A 13,583-nucleotide genomic window follows, 5' to 3' on the forward strand; every position below is an offset into this window, starting at 1 on the left:
GATGCAGATCAAGTAGAATCAAAACAGAATATTTCCTCTGAACTCTCTCCAAGGGATCACTGACAATTTGTATGAGTGTAGTCTCTGTGCAATCATGGAAACCAGCACCTCATTCAGGATGACTGCAAACTTCCCATATTTCAAAGAGGAATATATGATATGGAGAAATAGTTGGGTAAGGACCATGAGACACATCTTAATCAATCTCATAGGCCCATGGTCTAGATCACAGCAGGCTGGGCACATCGCTGAAACTATATTTACGAGGCTTTCATTGTCAATGTATTCATACTCAGCCCTGTAACAAATTAGGTTACCCAGCTCAGACATCTGATCATTCTCAACACAAGACCCTGCAGAGAGAGAACATCTGATCTTGGCAAACTTCCTAGTAAAGAATCATACTCTTTTGTCACATTCTGCTACAGAAAAGACTGTTGCCTCACAGCAAGAGGTTCTCCTGTTTGATTCTCAGCTGGAGTGCCTTCTGTGTGGAGTCTGCATGTCCTCCCAGCAGTCGAGTGGCCTCCGAAAGACATGCGTGAATGGGCATGTCTTCGCTGAAGGTTGGGCGTCAGGCTGGCAACTCGGCACCATAAAAATCAACTGCCAATCATTAGCAGACCGGAGTTCCGCTGTGGCGACCCCTAACCAGGAAAAGCCGAAAAGACAAACAAACTGCTACAGAAAAGACTCTGGGATGCCAGACAGGATAGACTGCACAACCTGTCATCACCCTGAAAGATTACGGTGTCATGATTCACTGCTTCTGGTCTTTTTTGCTGATATGTCAGTCTGGTAGAAAGCATAATGCTCATTCAGAATAAATTTGTCTTCAGGCAGATGTGTTCATCTCCACCTTGTCTCTGACCTTCATTCCTGCCTACATAAAGTTCATAGGTCATGCTCAAGCCATGGTTCATGGTAAGATACTGGACAGAGGTATACACTTACTGAGGTGACTGAATACAATACACTCATTACATTATAATTATAAGCCACAGCTGGTTCATCTGGGTCATCAGCACTGATACCCTTGCTGCAATGGTCAAGAATAGGGCAGTGCCCTAACATCTCTACATTTGACCATCATGTTCTGAGGTTGGCAATGGTAGGAAAGGCCAAATCTGAGGCAAACTTAGTAGTGGTTGAGCCAAGAGACAGGTTTCACCACCAAATTTCTGCCCTCTAACCCAAGATGGAAGGCCGAATCCAGTGAATGCCCAAATTTGCGAGTTGCAGTTGAAGCAATGAGTACTGCTCAAATGCTCCACTAAATTCAGGAGTTCAATGGCAAATTCAAAGTTTTTGTCATCTATCTAGGCATTTAAGTCTCCAAGAACTAACCATCTCAATGAATCATGAACTAAGTTGCCAAGGACATCTCCAAACTGTTACAGAAAATCTCCTAGATAGCCTGGTGTTTGATATGGTTTACTATTCGCATAAGTGTGTTCGACTACCCCATAGACTTGACGTTGTGTAAATGACAATCTTGTTGTTCGCATAATTGATAGTAAACCATTTGATATACCATGAGCAATCTGCAATTTACTCCCTCAGCTAGCACAAATTCAAAACAGCTGGAATCACCAACTTTTATTTTTGACCATTTCATTCACAAAATAAAACTAACCAGTTTCATACCTCTAAACCTATCTGATTGTTCTGTCCTGATACTATGAATAACTTTAAAGCATGGAAGACTACAAAAACCCAGGTACAAACCATAGTTTTATACAACTAGGATTCCATAATACAACCAAGATCTATAGTACCAAACAAAAGAGGTATTATTCCTGATCTGTACCTGATTGGTGTTGTCTTTTATAAAACAGCTGTGGACAGCTTATGTGTGGAATGGGTCCTTGTCACCATGCAAAGATATAACTCAGGCTCCCATTATACTAAAATAAGATAGGGAAGATCCTATTCCTTTACCCATTTCTCCTTTGAGTGGTGTTGCGTAGTCTTTAGCCCCATATAGTAACCCCCATCAGGACATAGAGGCAGAGACTTCCAAATAAAGCCACCCTGTGTGACTTTATGACCTCAAGCCTCCTGAGCCTTACAGACATGTAAAGATTCAGAGGGAGAAGAAAAAAATGGATAAAGTATCACCAGGAGATCCCTTAAATAACAAAGCCTCATAATGTATAGAGCTATGAGATAAGAAGAAACACCATACCAGTACCACTAAAAAAGAAACCATAAACAACTCATAACATACTGTATTACAATTCACAAGGTAAAGCTATACTAACCAGTAAACTTCATTGTAAGCTATAAATGCCACCTAACAGCAAAAAATTCATGAACTAGACATTTGGTATACTTTGTATACTAACAAAACTAAACTAGGCTATAGGCATTTATTTCTAAGTGTTTTGCCAAACTAGCTAAAAATTTCAGAACTACATAGCTCAAACTAATAATCTAAACAAAGTAATGCAAAAATAGTAAGACAAATAATGCACATGGCCCTTGTGAGAGTAAGCTTTCACCCACACAAACTTAGGACAGTATGCATCAGCCAATGTAGTCCAAAGATAAACATAAAAGTCCAGCAGTTAGCAGGACTTCTGCAAATATTCCAAAATGTCAGAAAAGTAACTCTTCTGAATGCAAATCTACTCTAACATAACATAATTGCAAAATTATCTGTTAAAGCTCAAGAGTCAAGACCATCAGACATTTAGATGATTGTATGACTGAAAAGTTTAACAAATTAATTTTAAGCTGCAGTCTTAACATCCCAACACAGTACATAAAAGCACAGTGCAACTTTCTAGTTCACAGTGGTAAGTAGTGGGCAGTGTAGTTACCCAGGTGATGCATCTACAATCTGAATTCATACAGAAAGGGGATACAGTGTCAGTCCACGCTGTCAGAGTTTGTAATGAAGGTTCAATCATTACGTTCTGATGCTCCAGGTCTCCAGCACAAAGCAGAACTCTCCAGATAAGCATATTATGCAAACAGAAATTCTTATGAGTGAGCACGTCTGATTTTCTTATCAACTGAAATGATGGTTCATTGAATTACACCTACCCATGGAGGATGTGAAGATGTCTGCAGCTAAAGCACAGAAATGTGGCAAACTAACTTTCTGGTTAAGACATATGAAATGCTTGCAGATACATCAAACCTCATGTATACCTGGGCATAGATCCAAACCACCACTGCAACGCATGGATCCAGACAATAAACAAAGCCACAGAAAAGTAGATATACATTGCAATAAGATGAACAAGTTAAATAAGCAGGTGGGCAAGTAAGTAGCAAAGCTAAATTTAAATCCTAATTTAAATATAGGTTAATAACATTGCTGAAGTTTCTGAAGATTCAGCTGCCAGCCTGCTGCCAGCATCTTGCTGTGTCCATCCAAAGAGGCTGGCATGCAGTGGGCCTCTACAGTATACATTCATGTTTTCACACCGTCCCTTGGTTCCCTGAGATCTGTCAAAACAGACATACTAACTCTGACTCAATCAATATTTTAGCAATGATAATTCCTTCTATCCAAGATCTAACCCTACATTTCATTTCCAGGTCTTTGTTGAAATCCCCCTTTTCCAAACTTTTGCTTTTATTTGGACATTTTTGACACCTGTCTTTCTCTTATGCCACATACTCATCATTTTCTTTGATATCTCCCTATCCTTACTAACACTGCTTGAGTTCTACTAGTACCACTAATAATGCATCTTCTATGTCATCTACTGTCAATATGCACTTTTCACTTTCCTTCCCTCTGCCTCACCTTGTCTCTCATCCTTCTTACTAAAATTTCCATCACCAGAACCACCTCCAAGGAATAGTGGGTTATGGTTCTGACCACAGAACAGGTTTCCAGATTTTGATTAGTGGCTGAGGTGCCTGTAGGAGCTGGACAGGTAAGCTGGACAAGAGTTACTATTGATGTCTCATCCTAGGGAGAAGGAGGCAACTCATACCTGCCACATTGGTAACACCAAGTAGGATCTCTTGGTGTTTCATTGGTGGAGTGCGGACCTGTGGACAGGGTAATAACTGTGAAGTGCAGCAAGCTGTGAATGGAGAGGATAGTACTCCATTTGGGGAAATGATATAACCTCCTGCAGAACCAACAATATGGCCTGCTCCCTATCAACTGACTCTCATCTCCAGGGAATGAATAGGATAATCAAATTTACTGGGCAGGAATGAATGGGCTGTAGGACTCTTACCCAGAGTGGGAATGCTCCTTCCTCATCCCTGCTGAACTAATGGATCTATTGGGTTCCAGTAGTATAGCCATTCTGTGAGGTCTTGCAGGTGGATGAAAATCTTCATCACTAATTAAAACAGTGGCTCAGAGAATGGCAATCTCTGTCTTCTGCCGATCTTTAACACTGCCTTTCAAGACTGATCCTCCCATTAACCTTAATCTCTGCAGTGAGCTTATAATATAACTTTCCATTTACCTGTGGAACCTCTGTTTCACATTTGTTTACACTAACACCATCAGCAGAAGTAGCCATTCAACTAAAGCAAAATTATTTTCAGTGTCAGTTAGTACCCATCTGTTCTCCTAAGCTTTAATACTGTACCTTCCCTGTCTACACCCACACCAAACATCAGTTATCAGAGGGAATCCTTCATTTTAAGCCCAAACTGTTATTAGCTGTTATGCTTACCAACAGCTCCGCCAACTTTCATAATGATATATTTGCCAGTATTCTAGAATCTGTAGTAATTAATGAGATGAACTTGAAATTCCCTAGGTCCACCTGATTGCTACCTTCTGTGAATAACACTACCCTCTCCACCTTCCTCAAAGGGTCTGAGAGTCTTCTTTGATCAACATACTCATTGTATAGCTCATTAACTGCATTCTTGAGAATATCCCTTACAACCTTGTAACATTAAATGGAATACTTATTTAGTTTCTTTCTTCTTTCTCACCTGAATTATTGCTCTACAGTTTCCCTTCTCTGTCTTTCTTTCACCCAGTCTTTCTTTTCTCCATTACGTACTCCCATTCCCACAGTAACCTCTCCTAGCCTCCTTTAAATCCCTTCATTTAAAGCATCACAATGTGCTAGGACCTCACTTATTTCCCTACATCCCACAATGAGCTCAAGGTAAGAGCGTTCCAATTAATCTTTTATCTCTATAGTCCTTCCAATTTAATATTTTATCTCTATAGTCCTACCTAATGCTCAATATCTTTCCTCATTTTTTGCACAGTTCTGTCTCTTTTAATTTGATAATCACAACAACTGTTTTCTAGCCTAGAATGTATCCATGTTCCCACCAAAATTCTATCTTCTTTAGCAAGTATGCATATTTGTCTTTATTTTCATATCCTTAATTTAGTGTTGGATGTTGGAGATTCTCATCTCCCTCATAAAGTCCTTGGAGAGGATCATCCCATCATTCCTACTGCTATAAGTTCTTTAAATAACTCTCTGGATAACGTTCACCCTTTCTTTTGCACTGTCTTGACATCCTTTTCATTCTATATCAATCTGTTTTATGTCCTGTCCTTCCCCCGGATAGCAACATCATTCTCTGTGTTGCTTTATCTACCAGCATCAGACCTACTTCTCTATCAAAGTCCATATTCTGTCATTCTTATCTTAATTGTGCTCATTTCATTTCCAGCTTCCCCTAATGCTTTTGACCATCTCCTGTCTAAATTTCCATAATACAAGTGTGTGATCTGATACAGATCTTTCAGCTGCTTCTCCATCCCATGTTGTTATTCACCAGTTTTAGTGTGTTACTTTCCTCAGCACTTCCTGCCTCATTCTTAAGTAGTTTCCTCCTTAAAGACATCCTATTCAGGCTGCAGAGTCAAGCCAAAATCTCTCCATATGTCATACCATGATCATCCATCTGAGAAAAATCTCCAGGAAAAACAAACATTCATTATTTCATCCATAAGTATTCCCAGTTCTCCATATACTCCCCTCTGCTTTCCCTGAAATTCCCAATTAACTTCAATGGGCTTCTCCATTCTTTCAAGGTTTTATATTGACATGCATCAACAGTATACAACTCCAAGGTGTTTTGGCTTTGTGAGTCCGATTCTTCTTCTGGAATCAACATAGGGCTCTCCAGAGCTCACTAAAATACACCAGTTAAGGACTGCCAGAGCTCATATTTTTGAAAATAGGTGTGGGGTAACTGCTCAGAATAGTATGCAAACTAATTTCTAAAAACTGAGATTTCCAGCTTACACTTTGCCATTGTAATGCAAGTAATACATGATTTCAAAGATACAACTAGCATATATAAATGCACATGAACACGCTCATACACACAGATACACACACACACACACACACACACACACACACACACACACACACACGCGCACACACACACACACACACACACACACACACACACACACACACACACACACACACACACACACACACACACACACACACACACACACACACACACACACACACACACACACACACACACACACACACACACACACCCATAAATACGCACATGCAAATATGCCTGCATAAATGTAAATCAAAGAGTAAGCCATTCAAAAATCTGCTTCTTTTCTGATCATTTTTATTACTGACTAAAGCATTAAAATGTATAATTATGCAGCTCATTTCCCTAATACATAATTATTTAAATGTGATATGCTTTTCATTGCCCACCTCTTCTTTTTATTGTAATAATAACATTTTTCTTCTATTTTAAAAAATGATTAAACCTAAATAAAAATAACAGCAGCTATATATATACTTGGCAGAATGAGGAGGGAACTACATTGGTGACAGGTTAGTTTTTAAATTTGTCTTTATTCGAAGAAAATGCATGTCTGTATATTTCCTCTCTATGTTTCTCAGCTTTTCACATTTGCTTTACTTAGAAAAATTCCTTTTATTTCTGATAGTGCTATTTGTCTTCCATTACCTCTTAGCACTATGACATTGAGGAAGGCTTGTGCTAAAAGTTAAGATAGACCTTAATACCTTGTATTTTAATATATGTGGGTAATCTATGCTTAGACATTTTGATATCCTTTGATAAGGTACTTATCGAAATAATCCTAAAGATCCTCTGGTTATTAGCAACCAGAGAAAATAAAACCAATAACCACTGGAAGTGCACTGAAAGGATGACAAACTGGAAGATTCTTTATTGTAGTAAACCATTTGATAGTGTCTATTTGTCTCAAGAATTCATCAGAAAATGACCAAGCCATAAAAACACAATAATACAATGGTGAAGGTAAAGCCATCCAATCACATGAACAAACTAATAAACTTAAGCAATTGTCACTGAATCAATCAATTAACTAATGTTCTGATGAAAACATGCGAATATATGAACCAACTTAACTATTTAATATAGGGTTAAGTTAAGCTGCTTAATATATTCATGTGTTCTACAATCAAGAAGAATCAAGTATGTTAAAAAAAAAAAAAGAAAAATGTAACTAATTCTTCATGTATGCACAACATCCCGGCTGGCACTGTAGCTTAAGAACACTTTCCCATCTACATTTCTTTCCAAATCACCAACGTACTGTGTAAGCATGGGAACATAAGTCGAACAACAGTAGTAGACCCATATATATATATATATATATATATATATATATATATATATATATATATATATATATATGTATATATATATATATAGAGAGACAGAGAGAGAGAGAGAGAGAGATGCAGATATATAGATATACAGAAAGAGAGAGAGCTCTATATGTACATAATGTATATACATGTATGGTTCCTGCAATTTTTTGAACATGTATATATTCCATAAATTATGGGTGGGATATTTTGCAGAATATTTGAATTGTCTAACATCTCTGCTACTAAGTGTAGGTTTTGATGAAAAAAAAGTAGGTGAGATTTTAATAGTGGTGAGAGTGCATGTCCATGTATTTCGGGGTTAGGGATAGAGTTAGAGTTAAAAAGGGGATAGATTTAGTGTGTGTGTGTGTGTGTGTGTGTGTGTGTGTGTGTGTGTGTGTGTGTGTGTGTGTGTGTGTGTGTGTGTGCCTCTGTGTGTTTATATGTTGTGTGTGTACAATCTGTCTTATGTAGTGGTCATCTTATGGAAAGAGTTTTTCTAAGGTAAGGTATAGGATTAGGATTAGGGCAGGATTCAGTTTAGCAGGTATTACTACGGTGGTGCAGGTCACCAGCAGTGGTTTCCATATACTACAGTACAGTGTTACTACTTATAAATGCTTCTCTATAGGATATGTGCCAATAGCCACCAGAGTCATTGTTGTCAACAATACTAACTGCCTGCCATGGATCCATGTCTATGTTAACATTGTCTTTAATATCAGCACTGTTTTGCTGCCTGTGGAATAACAGTGATGTCACGGTGCGGTCTTTGTCTGCACTGTCTCTCATTGTACAGGCTACTTTGTGCAGACATCTTCCCTTCCAGTCTGGATTCTCACACAAACATATGTGGCTGTGTTGTTGTGAATGCTTCATGTGGGAGTGTTTTTATTCTTTTGTGGAGTTAATCTGTTGGATCACATACACAGATAAATTGTAACTCATGTGTGTTCTATATTTAAAAGAATTCTGGCATGTTACATAGTGCCATGTAACAAGTGCATGCAGTGTTCATATGAGTGTGTCTGAGTGCAGCCCTGTTAAATCACTATTGGGTTGCACTTCTACTATTATGCAACACAGTGACACACATCAGGTCTATGGGCACTTGTTAGGACCCAAATATCCTGTAGTTAAATTGTTTATGCATGGCATGCCCTGTGTCATTTGCACATATAGAAACATCTTTTCCAGATCTACAACAAAGAATTGCTGCATGACACATTTAAGTGCATCAAATCTCTGCATCAAGGTATCTCAAATCCATGTAATGCAATGCATTCAGGTCTGGATTCTCACACAACTGTATCCCTAACCCCTAAATACATAAATGGTCAATAGTTATGTACATGTACTAAACCAGACTGATACCCCCTCCTCTTGCTAAACCACCTTTAAACCTACCTCAACAATTATATCTGTTCATATTTCCTTCAAACATAACAATTTTTCTAGTTTGATCCACCTTTTTCTATCCCTTCCTGAACTACTACATAATCCAAACTAGCCTTTTAGAGATTCATATTATCCCAAAAACTGTGAGTATTTATGAACATAAGACATTTTACAGATAATAGTTATTAGTTTTACTCTCTCTCTATGTCTGACCTACTGCTTTAAATCTACCATACCTTCCTTCTATAGTTACTTCTACTGCTCTTAACCTCACTACACCTACTATCATAGACCAAATGTATGGTAAAGTGTTGTTATTTTTACAACTTAATGTTTTTTCTTTAAGTACATGCTTAGTATCTATATCACTTTGTATAATCCTGTTTGGAGCTTTTCTCCCCGGGCCTCTACTGAAAATGGACATATATCCAGATAGACTAGCCCAGTCAACAAATGTAAAATAAATAAATAAAATAAATAAATAAATAAATATTGCACATATCCCTTCATCACCTTATTAAGCTCCATGGATCCAGTTTTGGTGTCCTGCAGACTACAAGAGCAACAGGAAAGAGAAAGAGATACTCTAAGTGCCTCCATTTTGATTTTTTCATAATTTACTGCTCTCTGCACTTGTTTTTTGTCATTTTTAACTTATCTGCATTTATTTAAACTGCATTTGCCTTAATATTGCTACACACTCAATTGTGCTAGCTTGTACTGGATTTAAAATGTTTTTACTACTGTTTTAACTGCTTTTCTGCAACCCACCCCCCCCCAAAAAGTTCTAAGCTTGTTTCCCACCTTTCCTGTAACTAGTCTAATCCAGATACAAATTTGCTCTATCCAGAACTGTTTTGTAAGTTTCTGAGCCATCCAGACCTTTCTGTGTTGGAAGGAAGCCCCCTAGCTTATCAGTGGGAGTGGTAAGCACTAGGTGCCTATCTACCACAAGAGGAGTGGTTTCTGGCCCAGAATTTGTAGTTTATTGGCTGTTTGGGCAGTTTTTCCATCTCTTTCGACTTTTTGGTTTAAAAGCCAGTGTTTACATGGGTTTGCGCTTGTTTAAGCTCCATGGATCCAGTTTTGGCATCCTGCAGACTACAAGAGCAACAGGAAGAAGAAAGAGTTACTCTAAGTGCCTCCATTTAGATTTTTTCACAATTACTGCTCTCTGCACTTGTACACACTCGTATGCTGGCTTGTACTGCATTTACAGTGTTTTTAATACTGTTCTAACTGCTTTTCTGCAAAAAAAAAACATAAAAAAGAGTTCTAAGTTTGTTTCCTGCTGTTCCTGTAACTAGTCTAGTCCAGATACAGATTTGTTGTATCCAGGACTGTTTTGTAAGTTTCTGAGCCCCCCAGACCTTTCTGTGTTGGAGGGAAGGCTTCTAGCTTATCAGTGGGAGTGGTAAGCACTAGGTAGTCTATCTACTACAAGAGGAGTGGTTTAGTTTATTGGCCGTTTGGGCATTTTTTCCATCCCTTTCAACTTTCTGGTTTAAAAGCCCATATTTGAGCACCGTGCAGTGGTGCTCAGCTGAGGTAAACTATTACTGGTGCCAGAAAGTCTGCTCTTCAATGTTCCCCTTAGAACGTGCTTGTTCTTTTACTTCTTGCACTTCAATTAGCTTAATCGGCTAGCACTTTAACAGGCTTTTGTAGCATCTATTGTAGCACACTTAGGTGCTCTCAGCACTAGCAGTTCCTACACAGTAACAGCAGCAGTACTTATTAGTTATGACAACCCCTCCTGGTCTGATTGTAGGCTAATTTCCTGTGCTTTCACCTGCTAACCAGGTGCAGTTGGGCATTCTGAGACAGTGTGGCAACTGTCTAATGTACACAGACAACCCTCTCCTCTTACTTCCCAGCACTCATACCTGTGAGAGATGCACTTATATCATCAAACTGGAAGCAGTGCATGCTCCAACCAAAACCAGGCTAGCTGGTCAAGAGGAGAAGGTCAACACCTGCAACTCATTACATAGAACACACAGCCCACCAAAACACCAACCATCACAACCCACACATAGAAACACAAACTATACATCCACCTTCGCGGAGGCTCTCAATAAAAATTTACACAAAAAACAGAGACCCCCAAGACAGAAATGCACTCGACTACCACAACACAACACCAATGCCAGAACACATAGCTCACCACCACAGTGTGCCCCTCAACCCAAGCCCTTAAGGCAAAACACTTTTCCCAATGTACTAATCATAGGAGACTCAATTGTGAGGTACACTGATGTCCCACTCACTAGGTTGAGCAAGAGCAAGATGACAGTCAGTTGTCTCGGGTGCCAGGATCCATCACATAACACGTGCACTCATGTCACTTGACAACAAGTAAAATATGACTCAGTCATTGTCCATGTGGGTGTGAATGACCTAAGATGTACCTCCCTGGACTACATGAAAAGAGATGGGATGGAACTCTCAGATTATGTGGCCCAGGCAGGTATGACCTAGCCCTGAGCAGTATTCTACCATTACCCAGAATGATACCACAGTATGAGCAGAAAATGATTGACTTCAACAATTGGCTAAGTTTCTGGTGTCATTTTAAGGGGATCCAGTATCTGTCTGCCTGGGATGACATGATAAACAGACCTCAGTGCTTTGCCAGAGATGGCCTGCATCTGTCACCCCTGGGATTCTGGATACTGGCTAAGGCTCTTGCCACCCCTATAGTGCCTTTTTTAGAAAGTGTTCCAAAGACCAAAATTCCACTGTAACAAACTACAAACAAATAGAATCTGAGGGTCATGCTGCTCAATGCTGGAAGTCTAAATCTCACGATGCACTCACTCAAAGTTCTCCTCAAAATGGAGAATGTTGACATCTGTGCTGTAATGGATACTTGGTTTAAAGAGGCAGAAAACATCCCTGCACTCCCAGGCTACAACTCATTCCATACCATTCAGCCCCAGAATACGTCCTGAAGCTCCAAAGGTGGTGGTGTCTCCATATTCTTAAAGGATACACACACCTCTAGACTGGTAGCCCAGCACAACGCATCTGAGATACTTCAGGCACAACTAACACTGAGCAAGATGGCGATACACATCATAGCCTGCTACAGAACACCAAACATGTCCCTAGACTCTCACTCCAAGTTCCTAAGCACCCTAGAGTCTATCAAGGTCCAGCCCAATATTCTCATAGTGGGTGACTTCAGCTGCGCTTCCATCAACTGGGAAAACTATTCAAGTACCACTGTACAGGCCCAAGACTTTCAGGAATTTATCAATTCCAGTACCCTGGACCAGCTTATTCTGACCCCCATTAGAAGAAGCAACATCCTCGACCTAGTTATCACCAACATGTGAAACTGTTGCTCTACACCTATAGTCAATTCCTCCTTGGTTAAATCTGACCACAAACTGATCCCCCTGGAAATCTCCATCTCACCTACACCCCCTGCTATGGTGACCACCCTGAAAAACTTCTCTAAAGTTGACTTTGGGCTCCTAAAAACAGAGGTGGCTAACTTCTTGGCACCCATGCCAGTGGAAAATAGATGCATGACTGCAGAATCATACACCAATGCACTGCACGAGCATGTACACAAATGCATGGACCTTGCCATACCAAATAGAGCTAAGACGCTCTCCTCTAAAAAAAGAAAGTCAAACTGGTGGTCACCAGCCATCAATAAACTCTACAACAGAAGGAAGAAACTGTTGCAGAAAAAATTGAAGTGGCAAGACTGGAAAAACTCCTTTATCAGTCTTAACAAAAAGCTGAGATCCCTTATCAAATCATCTAAAGTCAGCTATGAAGGCAGAATTGTGGCTGACACCAAAAACAACCACAAAGCCTTCTAAAGCTATAGCAAAAACCTCATAGAAAAAAGACTGGACACGACCACCACGTTATATATAAAATCCAAGTTTAATAAAAATAAGCGCTTTCACATGCTACACCAGCATGCTTCTTCAGATTTATCCCACATATATCAAAAACCTCAAAGGCAATACCCATATTTGCTCTGAGTTATTGCACAATGGCACATCCTATACTGAGCCAACAAATATAGCCAACATAGACAGATTCAGTGCCACCTTTACCCCCCAAAGGGTCCTATCACAATACCAGAAGATAGGTTGGTACCCTCCCTTTCTGTGGCACAGGTGAAAGCTGCATTATCTAAAGCCAAGAATACAGCATCCATGGAACCTGATAATATCCCTGGCTGCATCCTACATGAGCTACAAAATGAAGTGGCATCACATCTGTGTGCCCTGTTCAATCACAACCTTACCTCAGGCTATGTCCCTAATGAATGGCACACTGCTACAGTCATCCCGCTCCATAAAGGAAGAGCAACTACAGACCCTGGGAACTATCACCCCATTAGCCTGACGAGTCTGGTATGCAAAGCTATGGAGCGCATCATCATGGACCTGCTTAATAAAGATATAAGCAATCTCCAAACTCTTGACCCCACACAGTTTGGCTTTGTCAAGTGGAGATCCTGCCTGCTGAACCTGGTGGACTTCTCTGAGGCAGTCAACAAGGCTGTGGATGAGGGTAAGGCAGTGCATACAGCCTACCTTTACCTGGCCAAGGCCTTTGATACCA

This window comes from Protopterus annectens, chromosome 10.part0 (assembly GCF_019279795.1).
Source record: "Protopterus annectens isolate FY-2018-M chromosome 10.part0, PAN1.0, whole genome shotgun sequence".
Lineage (NCBI taxonomy): Eukaryota > Metazoa > Chordata > Ceratodontiformes > Protopteridae > Protopterus > Protopterus annectens.